Here is an 8,930-nt window from a genome sequence, read left to right as displayed (position 1 = left end):
GAACGGCTGTGTGGTGTTTAGCTGCCTGCCGCGTTAAACCACAACACCACCTGATGTCCTGATATGGAGCTGCTTGGGAGATGAGGCCAGTGGCCAGTTTGCTTACATATGTCTTAAGGTATGCAGGCATATTTTATGTAGGCAGCATAAAAGGCATAAACCAATGTGTGTGTATGTGAGCTGTCATTTCCCGACACAGTTCACAACCGTGGCAGTACTGTTTTACATGCTAGAAATATTAAAGCAGTTAGTGACACTTTCTTTTATCTGTATTATCACTGGGCATTTGAGTTTGCAGCCACAGAGATACACTGGGAAGAGCTACCACTCCAAATTTATATATTCAAACACTGCCAGCATAGCCACCTGTCACTGAGTTAATTACATTTGGTGAGTGGTTCTGATGTTTCATCACTCATGGAGCTTGATCTTAAACATGGATGGCTCAGCTCACCTGCCATCTTTATCCATCTTTTGCTTCAATCTTGAGATTGCTATTCAAATGTTGGGATGCTCAAGGGATACAGCTTTAGATGCTCAGTGGAAAAGTTTAGCTTATTCCAAACTGAGTTTGGTTTTTAGCTGTCATTTAGAAGGATGGTCTGAGCTCAGGAAATCCCAAGGAGAGATGCTCAGGGAGATGAGCACTTCTCTGGGCATCTGGATATACAAAGAAAAGCACAGTTTTGAATTTGTCTCCTTCTGAGGTACAGCCTTCCCCTCCCACACGGTACTGTGGATACAGCAGTGTAGCCAGTGAGTGCCTTGCGATACACTGTGGCAATGTGTCTTCGTAGGGCCTCAGCTTTCCTGCAGGCCGTAGAAAGAAGAGACAGAACACATTCACAGCCTTTCTTACCTTTCTATGCTGCCCTAAGAAATATGAAACTAATTTTCTTGTGGAAAAATATAATTTACTACAAAATCATTAAGACCATATTTAAGGCAGAGGAGCTTTGAGCTCCTCTTGGGCTATATTTCTTGCCTTCTGAGATTTAGTTTCTTAACGTGAATGTTGTACTCATCTTATTTTCATATCCTCATTCCCCTAAAGAATATCAGTTAAACTTCCTGATTTGCTGTATCTGCTGTCTAATGCAGGAATTAAAAATGCAGACAGAAAGCATAATGTGTCTTTGGCATCCCTCTGTTCTGTTGCAGCGCCTTTACTGATGACAGGGAAATCTCAGCTGTAAACATTAATTTCCTAATGATGACAACAGGGACAAGAAAATACTCATTTCTATACACTTTTTCCCTCATTTTCTGGTTTATAGGCATCATACACCTTCTTGTAATACAGATTTTGTAGCCTCTTTTTTAACAAAGGACCAGCCTCAAAAAGACTGGGTGCAATTTAGGGGAAAAAATCAACTCAGCACGATAATATTGTTTATTTAAATCTGACAGCTACTCAAAGTGAACTGCTAGCTGTACAGTAAGTAGTGACCAGATGGCTCCAACTTCAGCTTATAGCACTGTTTTCAGGAGAGGACATTCTCTGATATAATTTCATGAAGCAAAACTTGAAGGTGACACAAGGAGGTAATACTTAGCATATCTTTCAAAACAGAGAAACTCGTTTTTCCATATTAGATGGTGGGACTGCAGAATGCAGGGTCTGTACTTTTGCATTTGGTTTTTCTCTCCTTTTTCTTTTATTAGCTGAGATTCTTAAAAGGCTTTAAATATCCTGGAATAGTCTAACTAGAAAGGCAAAAACAGATCTGAAAGGGAAGCATTTTTGTAGGCCAGGTAGCTCTACTTTGGAACTCTTGAAGTGTTGTGTAGAAAATCTTTGTACCAGATAAATCTTACCTAATAATGAATTTCTCTAGATGTTTTACTCTCACTTGTTCAAAATGGGTGTTCTGGAACATTAATGTGAGTAACAGCCATCGTAGGGGAAAGAAGTGATTTAGAAATGCCAAATGTTTTTATGTTAGATGTTAACTGCAACATGCGATGCACCCTCAGGGTAGCTGAATGTGAAGATCTGTGGTAACTGAAGAGTGTCCAGGGTCATAAGTTCAGTGCCTGACACACAGGAGCAGAAGCAGCTCTTTGACCTTAGAACTATAAAGCTCCATAGCTTACAAATCCCTCTATCTAACAGACTAACACATAACACCTACTGAGAGGAAAAAAACAAAACCAATCCTGTCCGTCACACATGCATTTATATGTCAATTTTTTGCCATGCAGTTTCAACATTTTAATTACTAAGAGGCCGTAATGTCGGAGGAAGGAAGGCATTCCTTTATTTTGTGCTAGGTGAAGAATTTCATTCTGGTAATACTAAAGAGCTGCACTTCTAAAAGGTCTCATTACAAAGACAGTGTGTCTTTTGGCTCACATGCCATTTCTTGGGTGGCATCTCCAGACTCTTCCATCATTCAACTTATGTTGCCCTCTCCAAGCTCTACATCTGTCAGAAAAGGAAAGGTGGCCACCTCCTCGGTAGGTAACACTGGAAAGACTCTGTGGTCTTGCTGTGTTTCCTGACTCACAACAGAAAAGTTCTCAAGCATGACCCTTGATGCGTGACAAAGCTGTAGATACTGTTATATATGCCCCAGACACAGCAGTAGTTTATTGAGTTTGCAGTTTAGGTCAGGGGTTAATTCCTCTTTCTGAGGAACTCCACAATTCAAATGAAATAATGAGAACTAGCAACCTTTTTTAGCAAAGAAAGTGAGTTTTAAAAACAGTTTGAGAAAAAAAAATGTGTGAGGATCTCTTTTTTTTTTTTTTTTTTTGCACAGCCTAGTAGCCAAAGGCATAGGCTGGTTTTAATGCAGTCCTTCCAGAAGAGCCTGTGCAGTTCCTGCTGAAAATGTGCTCCTTTTGGCAATCTTAGCTGGCATTTCTAAGTGACTGAAAGGAACTTCAGTTTGGTGATCTAGGCGATGAATGATTTTCACAGCTTCCTGTCCCATGAAGTATAATACACAGAGCGTTTGTCTCTGAAATTGGGTAGGTTTATTAGCTCCTGAGGGACCTTTCAGTAGTCAGGCTAGTACTATACTTCAGAGGTCACATAATGCTTTGACATTACCAAATAGCTTAAGATGGGCTTCTGAGCTTCCATTTATTGTTGCTTTATAATAGGAAATGCAGAGAAAATTTAGTTCCAAAGTGAATTCTAAGATTAAATGGCCTGAAGTTAGTAAGAATTTCAACTTCTGAAAAGGTTGATACATAAATATGTTGAACGATTAAGGCAGTATGAGCAGGAAGGCTTCAATTGCTTGTGCTAGCAACAGAGATTCAATTTAAAAGAATTTACTTAGAGTTTCTTGTTAAAAAAGTACTGATATTTAACAGGTGCTAACTTTGAAAAGTACAGAACAATAGAACATTAGAAATAAGCAGAAAAGCAGCAATTTTTCTAGTTATAGATAGTTTAATGATTGCTTCTAATCAGAACCTGGCTTCTAATTACACTAAAAATGTACTTCACTGAAATCTGCCCTCAAAATGAATTTTAAGAGAAAGATTATAATGCCATTTTTTAGGATGTCATTTGCAGTGCTTCTACTGGTTAATTCACTTGGCTGTCATTAGCATCCTTGTTTGCTTTGTTACTGTATCTGCAGCTTTTCAGGGTAGGGACCTTACATGTGTTTTAGTGTAAAACCTTCCCAACATACTCTCAGGTGATAACCACAAGAATTTCAATAAATCCAGAAGTGCAAAAGTAGGAAATACATTTCAGCTCTCAGGCATGTCCTTTATTTCTTAGATTTTTGGCCAGAAAATCAGTACAATTTAGAACTTTTGCTAAAACATCCCTATAGAACTGCATTGTTAACTAGAACAAGTCTGCAATAGATTATTTTAAGTATATTGCATGAATCTTGGATTGTCCCAAAAGCATCATCAATTTAAATCTGTTCTCATCCATTTGGAGATATTGAAGTCTTTGACAATTTTCAAGCATATCTGAGTTTGTTTTGGTTTAATACAAACTTTTTCTCCGTGCCCAGCCCCCAAGGAGCGAGAGCTCTGCAAAATTTTCCTAGAGATACAGCAAATTCCTTAAATGCTCCCACAGAATCACGATGACCTCTTTCAAGTGATTTAGCACTCCTTGTGTCCCATTTCCTTGTCTGTAAAACAAAATTTTAAAAAGATTAACTGTTCTGCATGTCTATTGAGAATTTTACGTTATTTGCTTTCATTTAAAGAGGAAATATTTGTTACCTTAGCTCCTAAATCCTGCAACCATATTGGATCCCACTGTACGAAGTGCTTTACGAAGGTATGATAGACAGATGCCATCTCAAAGAGTTTCTAGACTAAATAATACCTAGATCATTTGGTGAAAGATTCTATATAAATGCAGAGTAGTTATTGTTACAGTTGCTGAAACAGTAGAAGCTGAATTTCTTTCGTATGTGATATGCTATTGCAATCATTTCCCAGGAAATGAAAGTAATTTCTCTGAAAGGTGAGTATCTCCCTCTCACCCCTCCCTCTCCCTGTTTCAGGAATCTCTGGGGCTTTGGGGGTGGGAGCAGTTTGTTAAAGCATTGGCAGGGAAAACCCTAAGAAGACTTCCTTTTTTTAATGATAAAAGTCAGAATGCTTCATCCTTTCATTCCAATGCATTGTGGAAACTGATGAGAAAGAATATTGCTCTCTGCTTATGTTTAGTTTTTGAGGGACATTTATGCAATACTAGCAGAGGAGCAGTAGTAGGAGTGCCAATATATATTTAGAGATTATAAACCTCCTTGCAAAACTCTCTGCTCCAGTTCTGGTCCCTTTGAAGCGGACAGGAAACCTGAGCTGACTTCAGTGAAGTCTGGATTTCACCTCTGACATTTAAATGCCACTGTTGTTCACATATAGTTGCTGGGAATACAGAAAGCGCATTATGAAATGAAAATAACCTTTGCACCAAGGTTTTTATCCCAAATGCAATATTCTCTGATGACATCCCATCATTTTTTCTTTTCTTGTTAATGTCAGAGTGACCACTTGAAAGACCCCAAAGGTCCAGGTGCTATTTGCACAAATTTCTACATGATCATAAAAATCAGATTCTAAACACTCATCAGAAAGCTCTGCCTTAACCTTTCTTTATCTCTTTGTCTTCACATGATTTATTCTTCCCCAGTAAGTTAGGCTGTATATTGTTCTTTCCTCAATAATTCTTCCTCTAAAATTTTCTCCCATTTTCCTGTGCATCCCCTCAGAGGTTTCCTTACCTGGGAGGAGCCAAGCATGCTTAGCTGGAAAGCATGATGGGGTGGGCAGAAGGGAAACATTGCAGCTAGAGGAACATCAGGCTTGGAAGTGACGTAGGAAGAGGAGGGATTTGATACAGCTCAGGTGTGATGGAAAGAGGGGTGGGTTGTTTTTTGTTTGTTTGAATCTCTTTCCTTAAAGGTGCAGAGGGAATAGCGCAAACTGTTGCAGCTCGGGAAGGTATAGAAGGTTGCTGGAAATCAGAGGAAGTATGGGACAAAATAGGAGGTACTTCCTTGCAAATTCTTTTACTTTAATGCATCTTGTGTAGCAGAGCTCTATGTTCTCCATGCCAAAAGTTCATTGTTTGAAAGTGTGATAAAGGGAACACTACCTTCAGAGACTGAAAGCTTCTTTAGTGTTTCCACGGGCTTCCCATAAAGAAAGGTGCAGATAGCATCACTTCAAAGCTCTGGCTAGCTGTTCACACAAGGCTGCTCACCATGGTCTACTTGCAACCGCATAAGCCCAAGTGTGGGGAGAAATTTTCACAGTTATAGCTAGCTGGCTTTTTTATGAAGTCTTGTTTTTTAGTTAAAAAATAAATGTTTTTCTCTGTCAAATTCTGTAAGTACATTGATGTTGTTCTACTTTCACTGCCTCTTATGATCTGAGGTTTATCTGAAGTTTCTGGAAAAAGGATTTCTGGTGCTTGCCAGAAAAAGAAGGTGTATTTTTCAAAGCAGTGTTCCCCATGAGATTAGAAAACAAAACATTAAAGAATGATTCAGAATTCAAAGCTGAATCTTGAGACAGCACCAATGAATATGAAGTACCACAAATGCAGATCCTCTTTGGCCAGTTGGGAGGTTCTTTCAAATAGTTTCAATAATATTATTATTTCAAACAGGTGAATTATTAAATTTTGAACACTTTTTCTATTAAGGGAATCCTGTCTTACATGACTTTGCTATATAATTTAGAACCATTTCTAAAAATGTCTGGATTTCTCATAAATGGGCTAAATTACTGCTTGATTTGAATATGCTGACTTTACTAGAGTTAATTTATCTCAGTATCTCTGTATTGAAAAAGAAGACGCTTTCTTTTTTTTTAATTATAATACTTCTGAGATAACAGAAAATCGATACTGAAGCAAAATAAATACAATCCATTAGGTTCCCTATATTTGCTCTGTTCATTACTATGACTATATAAATAAAGGAAATATTTAAGAGTTTTCTAGACTGGGCAAAAGCTTTGCAGCAAAAATGTAACAGCTGGGAGAGGAAGAGATATTTGAAGAAGCAGCTCTGAATCATGTGCTGAATATATTGGAAAGCATTTTAAAGATCAAAAGACTATGGGCAATTAATTAATATTAAAATCCTAGGGAAAGGACTGAGATCGTGGCAAATCTTTTAACAAATGTTTGTCTTTTACTATATTAATAATTATCTATCTTAAATGTTTCAAATAATACTTTGCATTAAAAGAAGCATATCAGTCTGCTGACCTTTTGGGTGTCTGATCGACTATTTATAACGTTCTTTTAACAAGAAAAAGTAAACCAGAAGGCAGCTGCACAGTGTGTAAAGCTAATGACTAACAGTGGAGGTTCAGCTGTCCTAACTTTCGACTTTTAAAAGTTAGGTCTGTAGACTAAATTACTCATCTGCGGTTCCCTCTTCAGGCAGAAGAAAGGTAGGTGCCTCTGAAGGGTGACTGATCCCGTTTTCAGATAGACTTCTGCAGATGTTATCTAGAAATCCCGGTCTGACTTCATTACCTAGTCTCGGGCTCCCTCTATAGTCAATCTGCCTGAAAGCTGAGAAGTTCATGACTCTTAGTTCCAGTAAACAGAACAGGTATCACTGGCAAGCAGGCACAAACCACGTGTTGCAATGCCCGCTGTTTATCTGAGTTCAGAACTGGTCATCTGAAATGCAGCCATGCTCTAAAAAAAAAGTCAGCCAGAGCTGGGGCCTCTGGCAGTATTATGAAACAGAAATGATAAACTCTGTCAGAGGGTTGAGTGAAAGACCAAGAATTCAGATATACTTACAGCTTTGTCTAGATGGAAGCCTACATGCTGCTCTGCTCAACCTGCAGGATATTTGGGATGCTTTTTTACATGGCCTGTGTCTCCCAGTGAGCTGTGTATGGAGCTAAAGAATGTGACTTTTGGGTTTGGGATTTTGCATTAGAGGCCAGGTACCTTAAGGTAGGGTGATACAGTCCTCTACTGTGTTGATCCCCTAAGGGCCGGCTGGAGTCTGAAAGCCAAGGAATTTAATTATCTGCTGAGCACAGCCTGAGCTTCATCAGCTTTCAAATGAGCAAATTTAGTTGAGAATATTCCATATGCAGTGAAGGAACAGAAGAATCAGACTGGAAACTGTACGCAGCAAAACTTCCCAGATGTGATGAGTGGGGGTGAAATTACTCTGGAATTATTTTATTTTTTTAATTTTTTTTTGTCATCAGCTTTTGAGTTCAGACACACATTATGTTAGATGAACCAGAAAGAGAGTCTTTCTGATGTCTTTCTGAACATCATCGCCACTTGATAAACAAAAGTCTGCGTCACTGAAAACTGTAGTCTCTGTTCCACTGAATGTGCTAATGTCCCCAAAAGAATGTGGGCAAAAAGGCAAACCAGAATATTTGTACCATTTCTCACCATTGACTTAGCTTCTTATAGAATTTGGCTAAACACCAGAGGGAGGTGGGGTTAGTTCATAGAATCATTAAGGTTGGAAAAGACCCCTAACATCATCGAGTCCAACCATCAACCCAACACCACCATGCCCACTAAACCATGTCCCTAAGTGCCGCATCTACTCGTCTTTTAAATACCTCCAGGATGGGGACTCAACCACTTCCCTGGGCAGCCCGTTCCAATGTTTAACCATGCTTTCCATAAAGAAATTTTTCCTCACGTCCAATCTAAACCTCCCCTGGCGCAACTTGAGGCCATTTCCTCTCGTCCTATCATTGGTATTCATTGGTAGAAAAGTAAAAGCACTATCTTCTAGATAGGTATTATGTAGTTCATACTAATGCTTTAGACCAGAGGGAAAAACATCATAAAGAGAGCAGCAGCAAAGCATGATAGTCAAATAGTAGAGTATCTCTGTATTCTGGGAATGGGACAGTACTGTTTGAAAGTTTCAACCTAATGGTCATAATGCACAGGCACAGAGATACATTTAAGGCTACTTCATATGGGGTTGAAACAGCATACCTTGGCAAAGCTCCACTTGACACAAAATACAGCAGCTGGTTGGTAGATATAATCAGATCCCACAGGAAAGTTTTCTACTGGCACCTCTCTGGATACAGAGGTATCACAAGGTATTTGCTGTGAGACCCCCTGTGACTGATATGAACTACCTCAGAAGGCTGTGCTCCAGCTGTGACCAGGACTTTTGGGGGCATCAAGTCTTACTGCAATAATCTGAGGTAAGGATACACTCAGTGTAGGAGACGGCAATTTCAGAGGAAGTTTATCTAGACTCCAGAGCATCTTCCAGTGAAAGATTAAGAGTAATCATTGAACTAAGTACTTACAGACCTAAATGTAAAATGAAGATAATTTAATTTTCCTGTTTGCTTCTACATTCATGAAAAGAGATCTATAAACCAATAAGGCTACATTTCCTGCTGACTGGAAAGCAAGAAAAAGACCCAGAAGCTATTGCAAGTACAGGGTTTTTTATGAACATGAGGAG

The 8,930-nt window shown here is 38.9% G+C and overlaps 1 long non-coding RNA gene across 1 annotated transcript; it reads right to left on the bottom strand.

Moving 5' to 3' along the window:
• Nucleotides 1–3,724: 3,724 nt before the first annotated feature.
• On the bottom strand, nucleotides 3,725–5,314 carry LOC103898845. The gene is made up of 3 exons (XR_657570.2): nucleotides 5,217–5,314; nucleotides 4,207–4,312; nucleotides 3,725–4,112 (listed from the first exon to the last, which is right to left on the bottom strand). It is a non-coding gene; the product is annotated as an uncharacterized LOC103898845 (long non-coding RNA).
• Nucleotides 5,315–8,930: the final 3,616 nt, after the last annotated feature.

Source organism: Aptenodytes forsteri, unplaced genomic scaffold, assembly GCF_000699145.1.
Source record: "Aptenodytes forsteri isolate BGI_AS27 unplaced genomic scaffold, ASM69914v1 Scaffold81, whole genome shotgun sequence".
Lineage (NCBI taxonomy): Eukaryota > Metazoa > Chordata > Aves > Sphenisciformes > Spheniscidae > Aptenodytes > Aptenodytes forsteri.
The sequence above is the reverse complement of the archived record's forward strand: the minus strand, read 5'-3'. Positions and strand labels throughout refer to the sequence as shown.